At 50.6% G+C, this 11291-nt stretch overlaps 1 protein-coding gene across 3 annotated transcripts in view; it reads left to right on the forward strand.

The window, feature by feature from the left end:
• Positions 1 to 11291, forward strand: part of sema6e (sema domain, transmembrane domain (TM), and cytoplasmic domain, (semaphorin) 6E) — a 123979-nt gene that overhangs the window by 45398 nt on the left and 67290 nt on the right. For 2 of the 3 annotated variants that reach the window (XM_056603028.1, XM_056603030.1), the window contains exons 3-4: positions 5473 to 5517; positions 5614 to 5718. The gene's annotated coding sequence lies outside the window, so the exon portion shown is untranslated. Of the gene's footprint in view, positions 1 to 1324; positions 1721 to 5472; positions 5518 to 5613; positions 5719 to 11291 lie in introns of those variants that run through there. The other variant, XM_056603029.1, reaches the window with a different exon arrangement.

Genomic DNA, 11291 nt, shown 5'->3' on the forward strand with positions numbered 1-11291 from the left:
TGTTTTAAATCATTAATTATTATTGTTAAGAGGGAGATGCCATTCTGCCTTCTTGGCTGTGTGTGTATTTGTTCTGATTGTTTTTATGTAAGTCTCTTACGCTTACAGCACAACACTCTTTTCCAACACTATTTATTTTAAGTTTTTATAAACCTGCCTTAAAAACATGCAATGCATATTTTTTTGGGTTAAAAAAAATCAAAGAGCCATTTCATGCAAGGGAATACATTTCAGTAATTGGTATTGGTAGCAATGTGGTAAAAATAGTATTCATCTGAATGCTGTTTGACAAATAATATATTTGTTTACTTTCTTAGACTTTTTGTGCCTTTAGTGGAAGACTAAAGTAGACACGAACAACACCAGCGTAACGGATTCATTTGACAAAGCAGAATAAACCCCGAAAAATAACAGACATTTCTTATTCTGAATCCCCCCCACCCCCCCTGCCTCTCCTGTGGGCTCCAGAGTTATTAAGCATTCAGCTCATTTCTCACCTGAAATCTTAATGACCTTCTTTTTGCCTGTGTACAAAACACCGGCTACTTTCTGGTTGGGGTCATGTGACAGGGGAACAGTAAGAGGAAACCATCCCTCCCATCAATGAGAATCCCAGTACCGATGGCATCATTATGTCACAGACTGAGAGATTGAACTCCGGACACACCGCAATGCGGCATAATGAGCTGTCTTTTTAATTTCTCCCAAGATTCATAATATGCGTTCTCCAAATCCTTGTTCTTCCCATCCTCGAAACTCAAGATAGTTTCACTAAACCTCCTGGTATTGAGTCATTTAAAAGTAATTTGCATCCCGAGCAGCTCACAGTGAACACCACACCAGGCTAATTAGGGAGCAGATAGACAGACACTGGTCATTAGAGATTGAACCCGGACCCTCCGTACTCCCAAACTCTGATGCGCTGTTATCGTAAGGTACGGCCCCCCAAGGCACGCTCCCCCTGAGGAATAAGACCCCCACACACAGTGAATCCCTCGCTCCCAGAGGGACGGAGGGTTGATGCTATACTGCAGATGTTCCGGTAAAACAACGGAGCTGTACCACGTAGCACCAGGGCCTAGCGCGCGCAGACAGAACCATACACACGTACACACGTACACACACAAACACAAATGTATACACATGCGCGCGCACACACACACACATATACACACAAACACACACATACAAATGTACACACTTGCGCACACAGACACATACACACCGACAGACATACACACGTACACACGTACACACACACACCTCCCCTCCCCTTGGGAATTGGCATTATCAACGATGCACCGCAACATTTCAAACTTCCACGGCGCGTCTCGTTACCAGGCTGTCACGGGACGGTCCCGCTGGCGTCGCCGCCGCCGGCGTGAAGAGCCTCACATTTAAAGGTCGGGCAGCCTCAGGTAGCACAGAGAGCCTCCTTCCCCTCCTGGCAAATTTTCATTTTGGATGTAAATGTATGTGCACAGATTTTCATATCGTATCTCAGACCCCCATCCCCCCTCACTGGTTCGTATCCGGGGAAGCTCCAGCTTGCTTTATTGGTTTTATCTTTTGGTGGGAAGACGCTGTAGAGCAGAGACTGAACACCCGTCACCGTGGACCATGGTGGTCTCCACTCGGTCAGCCAGACACTGCATCCCTCACTGAGACGGGACAGAAGGGGAGAATGAGCGTCGAATGAAAACCACCAATCAACCTCGCTGTGAGTCCTCCCTCTCTCCCAGATGGTGCAGTCAGGTGTGTGGTCATGGTGAGTGTGTGTGTGTGTGTGTGTGTGTGTGTGTGTGTGTTTGAGTTATCCTCCTCGGGAGACCGGTGGGCGGACGACACAGACTAGACCCCAACACACGATTCCAGAAGCCGTATCCAACCGATTTCCCTGCATTAGCCAATCGGATGCGCAGGTCAGCGGCTCACTGTATTAACCTTGTACGCCCTGACCCGTGGTGTGGAGTGGAAACGCTCCGGTAACGCCGCCGGTTGGTAATGACCGAGTCTTAGACTGTGAGGCTCCTCCTCAAGTGCACTTCTCCCCCCTCCCCCACCCGCCCCTCAAGTCCATTACATTCTCCTTCTCTTCTCCGTTTTGTTCCTTTTTTTTTTTTAAAGGCTGCAATTAATCTAATTAGGAATCAATCAGCCAATGGGGCTGCTCCCTCCCCAGAGCTAATGGAGAGAATATGACAGGCATGGCCCCTGCATTATTAATACCTCCACTCCTAGACCCCCCCCCCCCAAACCCCCACCCTCATCACCTCCCTCGCCCCCCCCCCCCCTCGGGTTGGCTGTGGGCAGAGAGGGGGGCCATTGATCACAACCCAGCGAGCACTACTGCAAGGCCTTCTGGGAAATATCTAGTAAAGGAAACATGGGGAGAGACTGGGGAGGGCAGCCGAGGAGGAGGAGGAGGAGAAGCAGTAGTAAAGCGTGCATGGGGAGAGGGGGGAGGAGGAGGAGGAGGAGGAGGAGGAGGAGGAGGGGTAGTAAAGCGTGCATGGGGAGAGGGGGGAGGAAGAGGAGGAGGAGGAGGAGGAGGAGGAGGAGGGGTAGTAAGGCGTACATGGGGAGAGGGGGGAGGAAGAGGAGGAGGAGGAGGGGTAGTAAGGCGTACATGGGGAGAGGGGAGAGTAAGAGGAGGAGCAGGAGGAGGAGCAGTTTAAAGGATCTAGCCTTAGAGTCTTGAGGTCTGCTGGGCGGCAAGAAGCGAAGAGGGAATGTTTGAATAAAACTCAGGAATCTCACACTCGCCGGTGAATATCCAACAAATAAACAGAACATTTAGATTTGGATGTGTGAGGTTGAGGAGGGAAAGCATTGGAGGTGGGGGGGGGGGGGGGGGAGCGGGAAGGGGTTGTTTGAGGAATATGAGGGACGGAGCTCTGCGTTAATGGGAATGTTGTGCTCCAGAAAGCTCATTTGGTTAATGAGGCTCAGCACCAAAGTATTACGGCAGGATGAGGTGGTGGGTGGGATGGAGGGGGGGGGGGGGGGGGGAGTATAGGTCTCTCTGCGGGACCATTCGCAGCAAATGAGATTAGAAATTATAGGACACCACTTAAAGCCGGCGCAGCAGCCGCAGCACAATAGCTTTGTGTGGCGACGAGACAATCAGAGTGGGCATTATCCTTCATTTCCCCCCGGCGTCCTGCGAGCGGCTGAACTAATAGTCCCTAGCTACTGGGTACCGCCGACGGCTCACACCTAGCGCACCTAGCGTCACAACACAAACCCGAATCGATATCTCTAGCTCCGGCTTTGGAACAACCAACTAAACATGTGCAAGATAACAGAGCAAAAAAGGAGGAGGAAAGGGGAACTCCTTGCTCTCTGCTACCGGCCCTGGCGTCCCCGGGACACACGGAGGCATTGTGCCTCCGTTGGTTTACTGGATCTGCGTGTAGCCAACGGGGCCAAACTGCTGGCCAGCGGCCTCCTAATCTGGTTACTCATCTGTCGCAGGACGTGATGTTGTTTTTACTGCGGAGGACACGGGACGCCGGCCAGCCTCAGCTGATGTTGTTTTGGGGTTTAGGGACGGGGCCTTTGGGGGGGGGCCTCTGTGGTCACTCCCCCCTTAGGTAGATACGTACGGTACGAGCCAGCCTTGCGTGTCCCAAAGTTGTTGTTTTCTTCTAAATTCTACCTCTGCTAATGAGATGTGGTGTTGTGATACGACGGCGCGGTGTACTAGCTTGTCAGTGCAGTCGATTGCTTGGTGTCTTTGGTTGCGATGCGTAGCGCGAAGGGACCGGCCCCTTGTTGGACACCAGGTTGCCGTGAAAGGAAAGGACCTCCACCATGCAGGGGGTGTTAACGATTAGCCGACCCCCTGCCTGAGCAGCTCGCTCCGGGCCAGTAAACAGGCAAGGAGGCAGGGGTTGTGGGGTGGTTTGGGAGGGGGGGGCTGAGCCAGGGGTTAGGCAGAGCTTCCAGGAAGCTGACGTTAAGCAGGGCTTGTAGAACCCAGAGGGGGAGTGTTGCGGGAGGAAGGTGGGGGGGGGTCCAAATTGCGTTGGTCTGGTTGTGTGTGTGACTCAGTAATGAGGACTCCTGTAAGCAGGAAATGGTTTCGTACACGAATAAGAGGAATCTCTCACTGTGGTATGAGAAGCCACTCTGGTAACGGCCTCCTTCTAGCACGCTGAGTTTGTCTATGTGTGTGTGTGTGTGTGTGTGTGTGTGTGTGTGTGTGTGTGTGTGTGTGTGTGTGTGTGTGTGTGTGTGTGTGTGTGTGTGTGTGTGTGTGTGTGTGTGTCTATGCACCGGAAGTGTGTCTGTTAGCAGTGGGTGTGGGTGTGTGGCAGCAGAAAGAAAAAAATCAATTTCCCATCTGTTATTAGTCACCACCAGTCATTAAAGACAAAACTGGGGGAGGGAGGGTAGGGGGTGAGGTGGGGGAGTGTGTGTGACGTGGGGGGGGGGGGGGGGGGGGGGGGGGGGAGATTGGTTGCTGTTCGCTGACCTTGCAGGAATGGATTGTCTGGAAGTTCATTCATCTTGTAGTCTCATCAGCGCACACATTTTTTTTTTCCTTTCCTCTGAGGAAGCTGTTTCGAGCCATATTGATGGTGTTGTTGGTTATATGTGGCATTTTAACACCACACAGCAGCACCCCCAAACCCGCCGATACCCATAGTGGATCCCGCTCAGTGAACCAATGAGAGGCTCCAGGTGAATCATCAACAACAACCCACAACAATATTGTTCTCAGAAAGTGTTTGAATAGCAGATGACAGTCTGGGATGGGTGCGCTCTGACCTTGAGAAGCGGTTATGAAAGCATAATGCAGGACAATGGACGCTGTATTTTATAATAAGCATGGGCACATGATTCTACTCCGGCTACGGAAACTGCTGACACCCGGTTTGAAGGCACCGCTAGACGGGCGGGTCTGGACCATCCATCTAAACACACCCGAACCTCCACTCCTCTCTAGAAGCAGCACATGATGGGAAGAGCAAACGCACACAACACACACACATACACAGACACGCGTTCCAATGCGTCACTGGGTCTTGATGTCGATTTCTCTTTTAAACTCATTTCTTTTATTGATCAAACCGCAACCCAGACTATTGCCAAAGGAATGATTTCCAAAGTATTTTTTCCAGTTTTTATGTCTGTCAACATCAGCGCTCCCCCTGGCTTCATCTCAACTCCCCCCGGGGGCTGGGCACCCGAACATCTGGCTGTGTTTACAGATGTTTAGAGCGTCTCCGCTGGTGCTGACGGCTGTGTTATGACAGGCGAGGACGCTGAGGAGATTACCCGCAACACGGACACCACACAGCCGCCACGCTCCTCTCCGTCTCCCCTCCCCCCGCCTCCAGTTGAGGGGCGGCGGCCATGTTGAGATCGCCGCCCCCGCCCCCGTTCGCTACGTCGACAGGACAGAGATTAGAACGACCACAGAGCTCATGGTTCTGTTTTGTTTGTGTTTTTTCTCTCTCGCAGGAAGACTGCTGACCGTGGTGAAGGAAAACCGTTGAAGAGGTGGAGGTATTTGACCTTGACAGCCCCCCAAGTTGCACAACCCCCGGCTGCCCCCTCCCAACCCCCATTTTCCCATCTTAAACCCCCACCCCCCCCCTCCAGCCTTTGCCGGTTCACCCCTTTTGAGGCCGCCTAAGTGGACGTTTGTGGGGAGGAGCTTCGGACCAGACGACGCCATTGGACGTTGCAGCCGTCTATCACAACCGAGTGAGTTCCGTTCTCTAACCTTTTATTTATCCCACTGAAAAAGTATCCCTTGATGTCTGGTCGACGTGGGCCGCAGGGGGTTCCTAATCCTGCGCTTTGATATCCCTGAGGGATACTTTATTCTGGGATCAATACGAGCAGGGGATCCAGTATGCCTGAACGGTTTTGTCGGTGGTCACCGCCGTGTCCAGCGCACACTCACACTTCTGCAGGGTAGAAAGATTGTTGCTGTGGATTGGAGTTCCTTCGCTCTTGGCCACCCTCTCCCGTTTTAGGTAAACACGTTATTGGCCAGTTATTGTACACATGTTCATCATTTCGGGATCTTTCCTCTCTGAGCCGTTCATCCTCCCCAGCAATGGAGCGTAGCGTCTGTTCCTGCGTTCGCTCTCCCCTTGTACAGCAGATCCTCACCTCTCTCCTCGGGTCATTGAGTTGAATCGAGAGAGTACAGACTCACATTATATCGCCACGCTGTAATTTCAAGTTCACACCCCGCAGAGCTCAAATTAGCCACGGTAATGGATAATCACGAAGAGAGGGCGGGCATGCGTGTGTGTTCGGTGCGTGCGTGTGTGCGTGTGCGTGCGTGTGTGCGTGTGCGTGCACGCTCCTTTTCTAAAATGGCCTTTCGCTATAATGCCCCCAGATGATTGTATAAGCTTCGGTTTGCGATGATTTCAAGAGGGCTCTTATTCCTTTTGGCCCAAAAGGGTCTTCTCGGCTTTCAATCAGGGCAGCCATTGCTAACGCGTATGGACAAACACTTTGAAGGCGTCGTGTGACAAAGTTGAGTTGTTGTTTTCACCTGGCAGGCCTACCATGACGTTTGTCCCTGGATGGCCTCTCTCCCTCTCACACTCTCTCTCTCTCTCTCTCTCTCTCTCTCTCTCTTTCTCTCTCTCTCCCTCTCTCCCTCGCTCCCTCTCTCTCTTTCCTGTCCATTTCTCTTTTTGGATAGTTGGGAGAACTTCTAGTTAGACCACCTCTATAGTCGTCGGGCTCTCTTTCAGACCCCCAGCTTTGTGCCAGAGAGCCGTGTTTGGCCGGCCTCTCTATATCTGTGTCATGGAGCCATTGTGGGCCATTGTGCCATCAGTCAAAGTGAACACAAGGCCGGTCGCTTGCAACGCCTTTCAGCCACAGAGATGGGGAACAATGCCCTCGGAGCCCCGTGTTGAACTGGATGTATGGGCCCCCCATGTGTGTGTTGGGGAGGGGGGGGGGGTCTGGCTGGAGGCTGTGTTGGATAAGGTCCTAGTCAGTTGGCTTCCCCTCCGATGGTGACAGCAGTTTTTTTCGGGGTGTCATTGATGACACAAAGATGTTTCTGGAAGAGGGAAATGGGACTGAGCATTGGTTTGTCCGTGCGTGGGGGGGGGGGGGGGAGGGGGGGGGGGGGATCAGGCTCGGGTGTGAAATGCGATCAGAAGCCTTCAGATGAACTGTGGCGTTGTCATGCAAGAACTATTGAGTGAGAGGAAAAGAGAGGCCTTTTGTCTTTTAATCATCTCACTTTTCTGACAGTAAGTGGCTTCTGCTGTCAATTGGCTCTGTTACGGAGGAATTGTTTGATAATATCAGTTAGAGCCTGTCCACGTCCCACTGGCCTCTTGGATCATTTGTTTGTATTGCAGATGACACAGACATCCAAAGGAGGCTCTTATTTTGAAATCTACCATTGGCAGACGAGTACATTGAGAAAAAATGTTCACCAGTGAATTCCGTGGCATATATCTACTTAACATTTCAAGCGTGGCTTGACATTTCGCTTAATTTGTATTTAGACAAACGTCCAAATGCTGCAACGTTTCTATTGATCATGTCTCTCTTATTCGACATGATAATTTGTATGGTATTGTATTTTAATTATGTTTTGCCATTTACCAATTAGCTTGCTTTTCTTCCCTTCCCACTCACTCACACACACACACACACACGCATGTGCACCCACACCGTAGCAGCGACAACCAGTGATTATTTCTGGGACGACGGCTTCCAATCCAAACCAATGTCAACCGGGAGACCGCTTGTGTTGCCGCTGTCGTCTTTTTGACCTGGGCTGAACTCCATGTGACCCGAGGGCCGGCTCTGCCGTTGCCATGGTTACGCCTTCAGCCCTCCTCTCGCCCCGGTCCTTCTTCCTCGCCGTTGGGCTCCCTCGGCGTCGAGCGAGGGGGAGAATCGAGGAGACAAATTGGCGGCGAGGCATGCCAGGTGGTGGCGGAGAGAGGGGAGCCGTTGTCATGGCAGTGGTCATGGCATCGGAGACATTGACATGAATTGATCTCATCTCAACACGCAGGCTCTCCTGCCGCTTGGTTCGAGAGGCTGTTCATCATGGACGCCGCGCTCGCATGCGTGCTCGCATGCACGCGCATATGCAGGCTCGCATACTTTTGCTCGCATACTTTCGCTCGTGTACGTACACACAGGCTGGCGCACTTCTGTTCTACTTATGACACACTTGCACACATCTTTGGCAACGCATTGTAGCTCTCCCTCTCTCGCTCTCGCTCTCTCTCTCTCTCTCTCTCTCTCTCTCTCTCTCTGTCTCTGTCTCTGTCTCTGTCTCTTCCTCCCTCCCTCTCTGCCGCGCTGTCTCTCCACTTCTCTCTTCCTCGCTGTCTCTCCACTTCTCTCTGCCTCGCTGTCTCTCCACTTCTCTCTGTCTCGCTGTCTCTCTCTCTCTCTCTCTCTCTCTCTCTCTCTATCATTAGTGATGATGATGCCCGTGCGTGCCGATGCTCACGCTAACTGTCGCGGCCCCCCCTCTCCGCTCCTGCCGATGGGGAGGAGAGCGGGGGGAGGAGGTGTGGGGGGGACTGTGTCAGGGAGATGGATCTCAGACTAATGGCGCGCCCATGGGAGTTTGCAATCCGCTGTAGCCGGCACAATAAGACGCGCGGCGGCGCAGGGGCGCCGAATGCAGTCAGCATGCAAGATGCATGTCAGGGAAGAGGGTGGTCTATTTACAGAGCTGGCTCATGCTCCATGTAGACCCCCCCCCCAGGGGGCTCTGTGGAGGAACCCAGAAAGAATATTTGTGTGTGTGTGTCGGGGAGGGAGTGTGTGTCTGCGTGTGATGGATTTCACTCTAACCTGACTTCTTGTGGATTCGTCTTCTCTCAAGGCTTGAGTGTTTCTCACTCAACTCTGCTCCGCGGAAGTAAATGTAATTGGTTGTGTGTGTGTGTGTGTGTGTGTGTGTGTGTGTGTGTGTGTGTGTGTGTGTGTGTGTGTGTGTGTGTGTGTGTGTGTGTGTGTGTGTGTGTGTGTGTGTGTGTGTGTGTGTGTGTTTGTTTTAGAGCCGATTATGTTGGCACGAGGATTTGTTTTGATTTTTCTGAAGTGTTGCAGTGAAGTAAAGCATAAAATACCTAACCTAGATCTGGTCAGGGCTTCAGGCAGACTCCCCTTTGTTCTGAGGATCCATTATGTGGTGTACGGACGTCTCGGGGAGGACTTGTTTGTTCTGATTTTTGTCATTGACAGGCCGTCCTTCAACCTGCATGCTGGAAGCAAACAGTCATGCTGCATGCAAACAGTAAGACCTATAACGGCAGAATAAACAGTAAATCGGTGTTGTGCGTTAATTGAAAGGATTTCTTCGCCGGCTTAAGAAAAAGTGGCGTTGTGCTCTCAGTGGGCGGCCGGGGGAGATAATTGCCGGCTTAAGCTGGGCTCACCTGGAACGTGACCGGATAACATTCCCACGCTGCCTCAATATTCCGCTAGCACATCTCGGAGCTAAGCGGCTGATCGATCGGTGAATACACACACACACTAACACATACACACACAAACACACACACATACACACACACACACCTCGACTGTTCATGTCGATCCGATCCTTCGAGAAAGTTCTGGCATTCGCTCTGACCCGTCTCTGGTAATCGGATAACTGGAGAAGTTTGTGTTTGTTTTTATAAATAATGGCAGAGGTAGTTTCAGTTGAACCCCACAATTTCTCCGTTTTTCTTTTTGGTACATCTTCTTATACAAGAGGGGAAGATTAACAAGGATATTCATTGATCTGGAAAGTGTTTGTGCTGCTTTTCACGTCATTGGTGTTGGCAGGTTTAATAACTCAGATCATGAAGGAGTGTTTATCTCCCGAGTCCGTCTGGAGTCTGGAGTGTTTTAGGGGTATTTCTGAGGATCAACACGGTTCTTCTTACATGGGAGGTTGAGGCACCGCTGGATAAATACGTTGTGTTTGGATAAAATGTGGTCAGAACCCCAGGATATTGGGGTCCAGAGTTCTCCAGCCCCGAACAGACACAATGGGTAATACCTACAGTACGCTGAGTTCACCTGCACCCCTATGGGCGTTATTTAATCAATAAATCATTTATATTGTGATAGGAATCTCATTATAGAGACAGCTAGAGACAGCTCAAATGTTTAATGTTCGAAGAGATCGCAACATTTTTTACTTTATTTAAACATTGCCTAGCTATTGCTTGAGTTTGGATACGACTATAAAGGTAATCATTTGCTACGAAATGTGCAAGACTGCTGGCCATTTATGCAAAACAAGAACCTATATAGATCAACGATAACAGACCGGGACATTGTCTCTAAGTTGTCAACAAGCAGCAGCAGCAGCAGCAGCATAACGCTGTGTCATGCTTTCTGAACAGTGCAAACACAAGCAAGGAATGTACTCGATTATGTCAGATGACTTGCACACCGCTGAATGCTCATGTCCATGCTTTGTTTTCGTCAAACTGAGAGCATACTCCGCCCACGTCAAACTGCGAACATAGGATGACTTGTATTCAACCTCATATTTGACCCTTGACCTCCATATAGTCATAGTCACCTCTTCCAGCCTGACCATACCTTCATCCACAGGCCACTGTGTGGAGGTCGGGGGTCTATGGGGGGGATGTGCGCTCCACTCTAGTTCTCCGGCCCTCTGAGGGACTTTAAAGAAATCATTAGATGTATTTTGAAGGCTCTCCCTGTTGAATAATGGATTTAAATTTCTATGACGATGTGGTGGAGGTGAATGTCAAGCAGCCCTCCAGCGGCCATCACACTGTTTAGAAATGCAATTCAAATGAGTGGAGGGTCAAGGGATGGTTTTCCTGATACAAGTGCATAAGGTTACAGAGTATGCGATCTTCGTCTGCAATCGCACGCTAGTTATGCTCATTTCCAACATGACTGAATAATGTTTACTTGGGGGGGTCGGTGGGTGTGTGTGTGGGGGGGGGTGGGGGTTGGCAGGGGTGAAACTCAAATTAATTGAACTATCACAAAGTTCCTTTAAAGTTCTGTCCCCCTTTAAGATAACTCCTGAGATCAAAATGATTGATCTTCTTTGACAATTGGCCTGTGTCCAAAATGGTTGCCGAAGATTTAATAGAAACGTAAAAGATCTTTTTACTTTGCCTTACATCTTGTCATCTTGACATTTTTCCACCCTCATGCGCCAGCTAAAGTAAAATTTCGGGGGTTTTTACGACCTAATTGGGCGACTTTCTGGCCCTTCCTCCCATCCCTAATTAGTTCTGGGCTTTAATGTGAAAGAAGTGGCGAGTGTTGGCCCTGGTTTCCAT

Source organism: Gadus chalcogrammus, chromosome 11, assembly GCF_026213295.1.
Source record: "Gadus chalcogrammus isolate NIFS_2021 chromosome 11, NIFS_Gcha_1.0, whole genome shotgun sequence".
Classification (NCBI taxonomy): Eukaryota; Metazoa; Chordata; class Actinopteri; order Gadiformes; family Gadidae; genus Gadus; species Gadus chalcogrammus.